Raw genomic sequence first — 12624 nt, 5'->3', positions numbered from 1 at the left:
GGTTGATGATTGAGAGATGAGGTAATTTTTAAGAATTGGAAAGAAGCCCTTTTTTTCTGGGATGGTTCAGTTGCCAGGAATTTTTTTTTTTGGAAATTTATTAAGGGCATAAATACAATTCACCAAACACTGTGCTGAGCCCTGGGGTACTGAAATGGTGATGGAATTTAGGGACCCTTACTATGTGCCAAACTCTAGAAAATTACAGGATAATTAGGTCAGACTGGGTCCCTGGTCCCACAGGAAGATCATTAGACTAATAGGCTACAGACTGCAAGCTCCCTCTAAACTGTAAGCTCATTGTGGGCAGGAAATATATCTGTTATATTGTACTCTATCAAGCATTAGTATAGTGCTCTGCACACAGTAAGTGCTCAATAAATATGATGGATTGATTGAGTCACAGAGGGTTCATAATCTAAAACTGCAATAGGCCTTCCTGCTCTAGCTCTGTTCTCCTTACTATTTAGTGTTCTTACCCTTCTCCCCCTTTCCCCACCCTTTCTTTTCACCCTGTTGAAGGATATTTGCACTGGGAAAGCCTTCCCAATAAGCTGACAGACAAGGAGCCATTTTGTTTTGAAGCCCCTTCAGTGCTGGTGGGCTTGACAGACAGTCCTGACTTTAGAACTAGGCTCGCAATAACCTTCTTGGAGGCACAGTAATGCTTATCCTATGGCTAGGGGTCCTTAAATACAAATCAATCAATCATATTTATTGAACACTTACTGTGTGCAGAGAGCTCTGTATTAAGCCCTTGGGAGAGTACAATAAAACAGGGTTGGTAGATACGTTCCCTGCCCACAGCAAGCCTGCAGTCAAGAGGAAAGAGCAATTTCACATCCAAGCCCATAAGCAGTGGACTTTTTCAATTCGGATTTTTTTTTTCAAGGAATAAACAGGACATTCTGGGCCAGGAAGCCCATGCCCTCAGACCAAAAGGGGTAGGCACAAATTAGGCAAGAGACTGTGTTATATGAGCAATTGCAGTGCTAACCAGACAGGCTTGCCAACCACTGAACATGCTCCATCCCCAAACAGGTTTGCAGGGAGGGAGACGGTGAGGGAGAATCAATCAGTCAAAATGAAAAGAAAAGATGGGAAAAGAAGAACACAGAGGAGAAGAAAGAAGAGGAGAGCCGGAGAGGGACTGAGACTGTGTCTGAACTGATTTCCTTGCACCTACCCAGTGCTTAGCACAGTTTGATCCAGAGTAAGCATGTAATAAATTCCATCATCAGCTGGACAAGAGGGAGGATCAGAATTAAACTATGCACCCCACTCTTACACTGTGAGCATCAGGTGGGACAGGGGCTGTGTCTGAATTCATTCATTCATTCAACAGTATTTATTGAGTACTTACTATGTGCAGAGCACTGTACTAAGCACTTGGAATGTACAAATCGGTAACAGATAGAGACAGTCCCTGCCCTTTGACGGGCTTACAGTCTTATCGGGGGAGACAGACAAAAACAATAGCAATAAATAGAACCAAGAATTAATGAATTGACCTGTATCTATCCCAGGGCTTAAAACAGTGCTTGACACATAGGAAGCACTTAAATAAAATGACAATAACAATAATAAAGAGAAAGAGGGAAGGGAGAGACAGAGAGAGAAAAGAGACTGCTCTCTGCATTCCACTATTATAATAACATTTTGACTGCTTTTATGGAGTTTACTCACCATTTCTCATTGACATTACTGGGAAAGCTGTGACTGGACATGTATAGATCTTTCCAACTGGAGATACTGGAAAGCTGGAGAGGGAGGGTGGTCCATCTTCTGGAGCACTGGAGAAATTCTGGAACCACAGAGGGTGATGGGGAGTTGAGAGAGAGAACAGAATCTTGGGTGAATCACCACGTTACTGAAAGAGTGAAAAGTTGAGAAAAAAAAGTGTAGAAAGCTAGTCTTGGGCTTGAGTTTGGGAGGGCGGGAGACCAGGCTGGGGTGGGGAGGGTGCGTGGAGAGGGCTGGGGGGAAGGAATCTCTTGTCCAGAAAGCATACAATTAGAGCATTTTTTAAAATGTCAGACTGACATGTGCACTTTGATTCCATAACGATCCTCTGTCTCGCTCTCTAGGGGAGTTGCCTATTTTCCTTTCTTCACAAAGCCATTCACCTGATTACAGATGGTCCCTGGTTAATTCATTTGATCAGCAGAAGAAACCCTGGAAACTGCCATGTGAAATCCTCAGTGGGGATAGGATGAGGAACTTGTAAATTTAAAAAACAAAAAAGGGAGCATCCTTCATGATGGCTTTCCAACTTCCAGCCTGGAGGGAAAGGCGATGTTTGCAAAGTCAAACCAGGGCAGCAGGAGCTGTAAGATTTCTGTGCAGAACTGCCCTGCTTTGCGGTTTGCGTGGGAAGGTTGTTATAGTTTCCCAAGACCAGTTTTGGTACACTGTCCACTTTCAACCTAATTCCAGAATCTCTACCTATTAGTTAAGTGCTTACTATGTGTCAAGCACTGCTCTGAGTGCTGCTGCAGATACAAGTTAATCGTGTGGATTGTTTCTGTGCTCACTGTCCAAGGAGGTCACAGGCTAAGTAGGAGGGAGTAGGAGGATTTCATCCCCCTATTACAGTTGAGGAAACTGCAGCACAGAGAAGTTAAGTGACTTGTCCAAGGTCACACAGCAAGCAATAGGCAGAGCCAGGATTAGAAGCCAGGTCCTCTGACTCCCCCCAGGCCCACGCTCTTTCCATTAGGCCATGCTGCTTCTCATGGCAGGGTATCTCTGATTTGCTCTCGCCATTGTTTTTGTTTTATAGCTTAGCAATGATAATTTGTGAAGCATTTGTTATGTGCCAAGCTCATGCCAAGCCCTAAAGTAGATATAATCAGATCAGACACTGTCCTTGTCCCACATTAGATTTACAATCTAGGGAGCGAGAAAAGGGGTCTTCCATCCCCATTTAGAAGTTGAGGAAGCTGAGGCACAGAGAGTTTAAATGACTTGCCCAAAGTCATACAGCAGGCAAATGGAGGAGCCAGGATTTTAACCCCAGGTCTCTGGACTTCCAGGCTTGTATTCTTTCTGCTAGGCCGCACAAGTGGGATGGTCCTCTGGGTTGGCCCTGAAACCCTTTCTTTGTGTGTCCATGGCCAGTTACTTTTCCTTAGTTTTCTCTGCCACTGTTCTTTGTGAGTCTACACAACATCATTCCATTTCCTCTTTCTTCATGGCTCCCTGAAAGGGTGTCCAGGGAGAATCATGGCCTGCGAGTCATAGAACCTGGATCTAATCCCACTTCTGCCACTTGCCTGCTGTGTGGTCTTGGGCAGGTCACTTAACTTCACTGTGACTTAACTTCACTGTGACTCAGTTCCTCATCAGTAAAATGGAGATTAAAAACCTGTTCTCTCTCCTACTTAGCACTGGGATCCCTATAAGGGACAGGAACTCTACCAAACCTAATTATCTTGTATCACCCCCAGCACTTAGTACAAAGCTCTGCACATAGTATGGCTTGAATACCACAATTATTATCAACCAACATGGATAAGATCTTGCTATCAGTGGCATCCCTTGTGTGTCTGAAGGACAGCTGCATGAAGAGGGGGTAGGGAGTTCCTTCAGCAGTGCCCGCCCACCTTTTATCTCCCGGTTGCCTTCCCCCAACCTCTACTCCAGTGCAAGACACCCACCGATGCTTGAAAAAGATTAATGAATAAATGAAAAAAAATCAGCTCATGTCCTGTCCCGATGGATGGAAGATGGATCCACCATGAGTAGGGGGTAGGATGGTAGACTAAAGACTTCCCAATGGGTAGACATGGCCTTGGTTGTTGATGAGATTTCTGGGCCTCCACATTTAAGAACCCTCCCTGTATCACTTCCCTCTAGAGTGGGCAAAGAAAGGAAACTAAAATTGTTCAACAAAGCTACCAGCCTCTCCAGGTTTGGACAAGCTCCTTTAAGGCAACAGGTTCTTCTTCTTCTTAAGGCAATAGGTTTCTTGTTTATCTAGCCTGCTCCAGTTGCCCACTGAGACCCGGAGCACAATGCCAGGAAGACACAAGACACCTTTGGTATACATTGTAAGCTCCTTGTGGGCAGAGATCGTGTTTACTGACTCTGTTGTATTGTAGTCTCCCAAGCGCTTAGTACAGTGCCCTGCACACAACAAGCAGTCAATAAATACCACTGATTGATTGGTGCTCTCTGGGCTGAATCAACTGTGAGGGGCGCATAAAAGAAATGCATAAATGGGGATATTTAAGATCTTTCCTTCTAAGTGACGAAGAGATGAGTGATCCAATTTTATTATAGATAGGAAGAGAAAATCAGGTGCCATAGATGCCCGTGGCCTGGGAAGAACCCAGATTTGATGCATTCTGAGGCATAAATAGTCCTTTGGCAAGGGATAGTATAATATCCAAGTTATAGCTCCATCTTTTCTCTGTGTTTCCTTTTTATTGTTGCAATATTTTCAACGTGGATAAAAACTAGAAAATGAATTTTGGCATCTCATCTTCGTATGTGTTGTTGGGCAGAGGAAAGCCACAGAAAGTTGGGCCCACCTATATAATGAACTCTAAATCAAGAGCACACAGGACTGCGGGGCCTGGGAAAGTAATTCCAGGTTATAGCTGAGGAGCCTTGATGGGCTAGAGAAGCAGCGTGGCCTAGTGGCAAAAGCACGGGCTTGGGAGTCAGAGAATGTGGGTTCTAATCCCGGCTCCATCACTTGTCTGCTGTGTGACCTTGGGCAAGTCCCTTAACTTCTCTGTGCCTCAGTTCCCTCATCTGTAAAATGGGGATTAAGACTGTGAACCCCATATGGGACAACATGATTACCTTGTATCTATCCCAGCTCTTAGAACAGTCCTTGGCACATAGTAAGTACTTAACAAATATGAACTTTATTATTACCTTGTCCCAGTGCTTAAAACAGTGCTTGGCACATAGCAAGCGCTTAACAAATGCCATCATCATTATAAAACAAGAGCATTTACTAGGTGCCAAGTACTGAACTGAGCTTTGGAGTAGAGACAAGAAGCAGAATGGCCTAGTGGATAGAGCACAGATGTGGGAGTCAGAAGGACCTGGGTTCTAAGCCCAGGTCTGCTGTGTGACCTTGGGCAAGTCACTTAACTTCCCTGTGTCCCTGTTACCTCATCTGTAAAATGGAGATTAAGACTGTGAGCAGGGATTGTGTCAACCTGATTTCCTTGGACCTACCCCAGTGCTTAGTACAGTACCTGGTACATAGTAAATGCTTAGCAAATACCACAAGAGAAAAAAAGGGTCAGACATCATCCCCATCCAATTTAATTAAACTGAACTTCTTGTTTTCTCACCCAAGCCTACTGCTCCTCCAACTTTCCCATTTAAAATTGATAATACCACCATCCTTCATAACCCAGAAACCCACGACCTTGGTGTCATCCTTGATTCCTCTATGTCAGCTCTCATATTCAATCAACTACTAAATCTTGTAGGCTCTTTCTCCACAACCTTTTCCAGATTTCCACTTCCGCTCAATTCATACAGCCTCCACCCTGGTTCGAGCTCTAGGACTATGATTAGAATACTATCTGCCTCCAGACTCTGCCCCAGATTCAGTCTATACTATACACTGCTGCTCAGATCATTTTTCTGAAATATAGCACACATCTTTGCACTACTAAAAACTTCCAAAGGCTACCTGTCCTTTCACATCAGATTAAAAAAAAAATCCTCAGCATTGGCTTCATTGTTTTCTACCAGATTTCCGTATTTTACATAGTGATTCTCTTCACACAGTTCTCCCCAGCTCATACCCTTTTCTCCACCAAAGCTGAAAATCAATCAATCATATACAGGGAGAAAGGGGCTCAAAAAGCATTAGCATTTCCTGAACTTCCTTCATCCAATTTCAGCATCGCAGTTTTTTGCTTTGAAAACTCTGGTCACCTCACACTAACGTGGGTGATAGTTGTTCAAGAGAAACAGGTTGCTGAAGTACAATTAAGGCTAGAAGGCTTATTCAACTGAAGAGAATTGATGAGTGAAGACCAAGTAACAGTTGCCTTCAAATTAAAGCAGACTTTCCCCAGAGGCGGGGAAAGCCTCCATGGAAAACAGAACTCGAGAGAAAGAACTCAAATTGCGGTGAGATCTAAGAAAGAATTTCTGACAAAGAAAGTGATGAAATGGGCAGCTGAGGGAGTGTCTCCTTCTCTGAAGGAAACTGATTCTCAGTTACAGGATGACTGATGTGCTGTCCTGCCCTAAGGCAGGGAGATGAGAGGAGGAATCACCACCAAGGACCGTTCCCGCCCTGGGAGTCAATGCTGTGATAGAAAAGTGTCTTCCTTGGAAAATTCCAGTTAAAAGATATTTGAAAACAAAGATGAAGCAAGTCTGCCAAGAATCTTCTAAACCTAGGGAGATAGGAAGCTTTCCATGGCTCCACAAGTTACAATCAGTCAATTAATCAGTGAGATTTAATAAGTGCTTACTGGGTGCAGAGCAGTGTACTAAGTTTTTGGGAGAGTACACTGGAGTTGGTAGACACAATCCCTGCCCTTTAGCAGTCTGGTGGGTGAGACAGACATTAAAATGAATTACCGCTAGGAGAAGGAACAGAGTTTAAGAGGATATGTACATAAATGCTATGGTGGGGATGGGTGGGTTGTGGGGAATGCAGTGAGTATCAAAGTGTTTCTGGGATATGGACCCATTTGCAAAGATGGTGGAGAAGGGAGAGTTGAGATCAAAAAAGAGTAACAAATTAGGGATAAGGAATCACTGATGAGAGAGCAGGAAATAAGCAGGAAATATACTCTCAACTACAGTAACTCACTTCTGCAAGATATCAGATTCCCAATGGAGATTGATTCTGTTTTCACATTGGCAGTGCCATTCCTCTAGGCTAATGAACCCACAGAGCAGACAGCACATCCAAGTAACTAAAATGGGGACCAGGTTAAATTGGTCCGAGAAGAGATACACAGATATCACTATTTACAGTTGATCCTCTATAGCATTAACACTGTCAGTTTTGTTTTTAAGTCTTGGTTATGGTTAGGAATTCATTCATTCATTCAATGTATTTATTGAGGATTTACTGTGGGCAGAGCACTGTACTAAGCGTTTGGAAAGTACAATTTGGCAATAGATAGAGCCAATCCCTACCCAACAATGGGCTCACAGTCTAGAAGGGGGAGACAGACAACAAAATAAAACAATTCCAAATTCCTCTTTGGAAGAATTACAAAGATTCATCCTCCAGAAGTCAGAAGAGCCTATGGTCCCTTTGATTTCAATTAAATTAGCTCCATACTGAAGAGCTGAACAAATGCTGCCTACAGTTGCCAGGACCAAAACACCTTGGAGCCCCTCTGCAGAACCTTAAGCAGTCATAGAGGAAACAACAGGTTACTTGGAAAATCAAACCAAGCTCTCCAAGAGGAAGGACTCTGAGAGTGGAACTCTGAAATTGAAGTTTGGAGACTTCACTTAAGAGGTAGTTTATTTTACTTAAGCCCTTTGCAGCAGGAAACAAATGCATCCTTAGCTTTACCAACAGGAATTTTAAAATCACTGCCAACTGATAGCCTCAATGGATAGTGTCCATTGGCTATCCATTGCTTCACTCTGCTATTATCTTCAAATCCAGCATACCAAAGTTCTCCCCATCTTCAGATTCCCTCTGAAAGGTAATTATTCCCTCTGAGATCACATCCTCCAGGAAGCCTTCCTTGATTCATTTTCAGTATTCCCAGATTATAACTTTCTCACCTATCACTTCAGCTCAGCCCTTGCACCCCAGTTTTAATACTCATAACTCCCAGTACCAGTTAGGTACATATCTTACATATTCTATCACTTCCTACGTGCATTATATCTTTATTTTAGTCTCTGTCTCCTCTGTGAGCCTCGATCCCTTGAGGCCAGAGATCACATCTTCTAATTCTACTGAACTCTCAAGTGCTTAGCACAGTATTCTACCCAGATTAGGAGTTCAACAATGTTTGCTAGGCATTTATTCCATCCCACTGCCTCTCAGTAATCCAGGCAGAAAACATTATGCCCTATCCAGATCTCAGGGACGGACACTCTCCAACTTCTACAACAATTCTAGTGCTGGGCAAGTCTCATCAGAAAGGTGGCCTTTGAAATCTGGGTCTTATTTACATTGAAAGTCCTTCTGAGGATGGAATGACCTTGAAGAAGAGCAGTAATAAAGCTGACAATAACAAATCAACCATGCCAGTATCTCTTCACCCAGGCCATGGAAGCTGTGGGGAGAGAGGGAGGTCACCTTCTGTGATTGATTTATTTCTTCCAATCTTATGGACAGAGTGTGGCAGGAAGACATTTTAGGAGGTGAAATTGGGGATGTTTGCCAGTCAGATATGAATCATTTTCCTAAAAGAATGAGCTGAACTGCTTACACTCTCTGCAAAATATTATTCTTGCAATCTGTTGGAAGCTGAAATGGAGCTAGAAGTTCTCAAGGCCTGTGCTTAATGCTGAACTGGCAGGGTTAGGCTTCTAGATGAAAGCACTGGTCCACATAGCCTCATATCGATGGTAGCAAATATCCAGGGCCTTGGCTGTTGTTAGTGGCATCCAATTAGTATTTCAGGGGCCTAGGTTTGGGACTAAGGATTTACATTTGATGTAGAATGCACACTTCATCCTAAAGCTAAAGTGTTCTGGAATGAGATAGGCAATCCCAAATTCTATGCCTGTCTTACTCGTCACAGAATTGTATGGCTTCTAATCATTCAGTGGTATTTACCGAGCATTTACCAAGTGCAAAGCACTGTATTCAGCATTTGGGGGAGTACAATGCAACAGAATTAGCAGACAGGTTCGGTGTTGAAAATGAGCTTACGGTCTGGATGGGTAGACAGATATTAACAGGAATAAATATGTAATTTACATATATAAATTAAAGATATAAATTACATCTTTAGCAGAGACCCTTCTCCTCTGAAGCGCCTGCTACTTGGAACAGCCCTAAGATAGTTCTCTGCATCATTGTTCATTCTCAATTATTGCTTCCTCCAGCTATTTGTATGGCAGCTGAAACATTTTACTCATTCAGTCCGCATCACCTTTACATCACTATTTTTTCTATCATTCCCCTCACCAACCAGCTCACACTATTTAATGGTATTAAAGACTTGGTGATGCCGGTTGCAAGAGACTTCATGCTACAGAAAATTGTATTTTAAATCAAGAAAAAGACAGTGGCTTGTTTAACTATCCTTGTCCCAAAAGCTGAAGTGGGTTTATTGGGTTACCACTTGCCCTAATACTATTAGACAACTAGAAAATCTGTAAACATAAAGGAACACCAAGTATTCAGAAACTAGGAGCATTTTAATTTATTTATTTTTATCTTTTGCTTAATAAGATTATGTTCCTGTTTCACCTTTCATTTTATCACTGTCTTTAATAGACACTCATTAATTTAATCCACAGATATGGTTAGGATGGTTTCATCCTGTGGCTATGAATGGTATTTTAAAATAAAGAATCAAAATGATATACCAGTGTAGTAATTTACCATAATTACATCAATGAATTATTACTTAACTTTAGTCTTGGCAGTAATAAATGGATCAAAATTTTTTCCTGAAATCAGTCGAGTGAGATAAGAGAAAGAAAAGGAGATAGAAAAGGAGGCAGTGCCTTGGAACTGTTTTAATCAAAGAGCTCAGAAAAACAGAGCCTGTGGGGAAAAATGTGTCTAGTGAGCAGAAGTCCATGTTTTCTCTCCAAAGCCAAGTTTAGATGGCTTGACACAGTTTAATTAAAGTCCATGTGGATGAGAAATACAAGGTGAAAAAAGAAATTAGGCCAACACAAAATATAATGAAAGTCGAGGACCTCATTTAAACTTCCTCTTCATTAAGAAAGGAAATATCAGTGCTCAGAAAATCCCCCAGTCCTCAATTTGCAGTGGAAAACCCTGGGGGTGGGACCATTCTCCACCTGGAAGATAAACTGTAAATGGGGCTTTGTAATCTCTCCTGCTGATGCCTTGTTCTGGGAGACATTCCCAACCCTCCAAGTCTCCCTTTGCAACAAATCAATGCAGCAAGATCAGTCAGTCTGTAAATTACTGGTACTTGTCGAGTGTTTACTGTTTGCAGAGCACGCCTAGCACTCCACATGAAATGAAATTCAAGTCCAGCACTTTGAACTCCCTGATGAGGCAAATTCGGCACATCAGTGAACTCTCTTGTAATCATTTTCCCAGATGCCATTTTTGGGGGTTGAGGACTAGTCCCCTCCGATGCCTTCTCCTCTGCCTCTGCCTTCCTCCCTGCACCCAACCTTTTCTCCATCAATAGCACTCAACCACTTAGAGGATCCAAAGTTGTTTCCTCAGCACTCTTACTTACACTTGGAGCCCCATGTGCAACAGGGACTTTGTCTAACCTGGTTATCTTCTATCTGCCCCGGTGCTTAAAACAGTCCTCAGCTTATTGCAAGTGCTTAACAAGTACCTATTTAAAACCCCCCACTATATAGAGATATTAGTAATTTAAACATGCTGTCTGGGGGATGGCTTGGATAACAAAGACCTAGACCTTGGGGACAACCATCTTTCAGTTAAAACTTCTCTTTTGGGACGGGTGGTCTGTATAGTGTGAAGGAGTTATTCTTGTTGTCTCCACAAAGACATTTTTGATCCACACTCCCTTGCTTCTACAAGTATTGTATTGAACGACAAAAAGTCAAATCCTATTCCTTTCCTCCAACTTTCATTTTAGAGTAAACTAACAATTCCAATCAGCTTCTAAACGCATCAGTGACCTGGTCGAGGGATGTTGGAACTCAAGTAGCACCAGTATTGTTGAGTTTCTACAATTACTGACAACAGTGCTTTCTTTGCAGTATTTTGCTTGATAAACAAGACCCATCATGGATTTCCATCACCACTGTTACTGTTTCTCGGGAGGTGCTGAGATGAAAGGTGCTGGGGAGGTATGGTCTCTGCCCAGTAGGTTTACGAATGAGAATAATAATGATGGCATTTGTTAAGCGCTTACTATGTGCAAAGCACTGTTCTAAGCACTGGGGAGGATACAAGGTCATCAGGTTGTCCCACGTGGGGCTCACAGGTCTTAATCCCCATTTTACAGTTGAGGGAACTGAGGCACAGAGAAGTTAAGTGACTTGCCCCAAGTCACACAGCTGACCTGTGGCGGAGCTGGGATTTGAACCCATGACCTCTGAGTCCCCAGTCCGTGCTCTTTCCACTGATCCACGAATGGTCATTTGTCAAAGGACAGTAGAGTGACAGCACTTCAAATCATCATGTTTAGTTAACAAGACAAGATACAATTTCCAGAAAGCCACCTCTTCTTCTCCAACCAAACTGCTAACACGATGGTCCAGGCACAAGTCCCAGCTCAACTACGGTATCTGCTTCCTCACTGACGTCACCGCCTCCAATCTCTCTCCTCTCCAGTCTGGACTTCACTCTGCTGTCCAGATTATTTTTCTGAAATGTCATTCTGCACATTTCTCCCTCCTCGTTAAAATCCTCCAAATGTTGCCCACCCTCTCCACTTCAAATAAAAACTCCAGACTGCCAGCTTTCAGGCACTCAATCAGCTTTTTCCCTGCTGCTTATCCTCAATCTTCTGCCACTGCACACTACATTCCTGTCAAGCCAACCTACACAATGTACCTTGTTTTCATCTTTCCTGCCACCAGCCTCTGGCTCACACCCACTCCTCTACCTGCATTCATCAACGGTATTTATTGAGGGCTTACTGTGTGGAGAGCACTGTACTAAGCGTTTGGGAGAGAATAATACAACAGAGTTAATAATAATTGTGGTTTTTGTTAAGCATTTACTATGTAACAGACACTGTACTAAGCGCTGGAGTGGCTATAAGTAAATTGGGTTGGACACAGTCCCTGTCCATCATGGGGCTCACAGTCTTAATCCCCATTTTAGAGATGAGGTAACTGAGGTGCACTGAGAAGTGAAATGACTTGCCAAAGGCCACAAAGTAGACAAGTGGCAGAGCCGAGATCAGAACTCATGACCTTCTGACTCCTAGGCCCGAGCTCTATCCACTGCGACCCCCTGCATACAGGTTTACGGTCTACGGATGAGCTAGCTCCTTCCCCCTTGACATCTGACAGGCCAATGCCCTCCCTGCCTTCAAAGCCCTTTTGTATTTCTTCAGGAGGCCTTCCCTGATTAATCTCTCATTTTCCAAATTTATATTTCCCCACCTACTACCACAGAATGTCTGTACCACCTAGCAATTGGGCACTAACAACCTCCCCTCCAAAACCCAAGATGTATGTAATTATATTCTCTATTATTTCCTCTTATCTATACTTTATTTTAATGCCAGCCCCCCTCCCCGCCCCGTCCCCCGGCCCCTGTATTATTGTAAACCCCAAGAGGGCGAGCAACACGCTAATTCTATAGTGTTTCCCCAAGCTTTTAGTACAGCACTCTATACAAAGTACCTCAATAAATTCTGTGGGTGGATTGATAACTCGACAATTAGACTAAATGGCTGACAGGTTTAAGAAGGGAACTCTCCCAGGGCTGAAACTGCGTCCGTGCTAGTCTAGTGTTCCCCGGATAGCAGTGGTGAATCCACACGGCAGCCAGATGGAGTCAAGGCTGGCACT

Source organism: Ornithorhynchus anatinus, chromosome 16, assembly GCF_004115215.2.
Source record: "Ornithorhynchus anatinus isolate Pmale09 chromosome 16, mOrnAna1.pri.v4, whole genome shotgun sequence".
NCBI classification, from domain to species: domain Eukaryota; kingdom Metazoa; phylum Chordata; class Mammalia; order Monotremata; family Ornithorhynchidae; genus Ornithorhynchus; species Ornithorhynchus anatinus.
Note: the sequence above shows the minus strand (reverse complement) of the source record.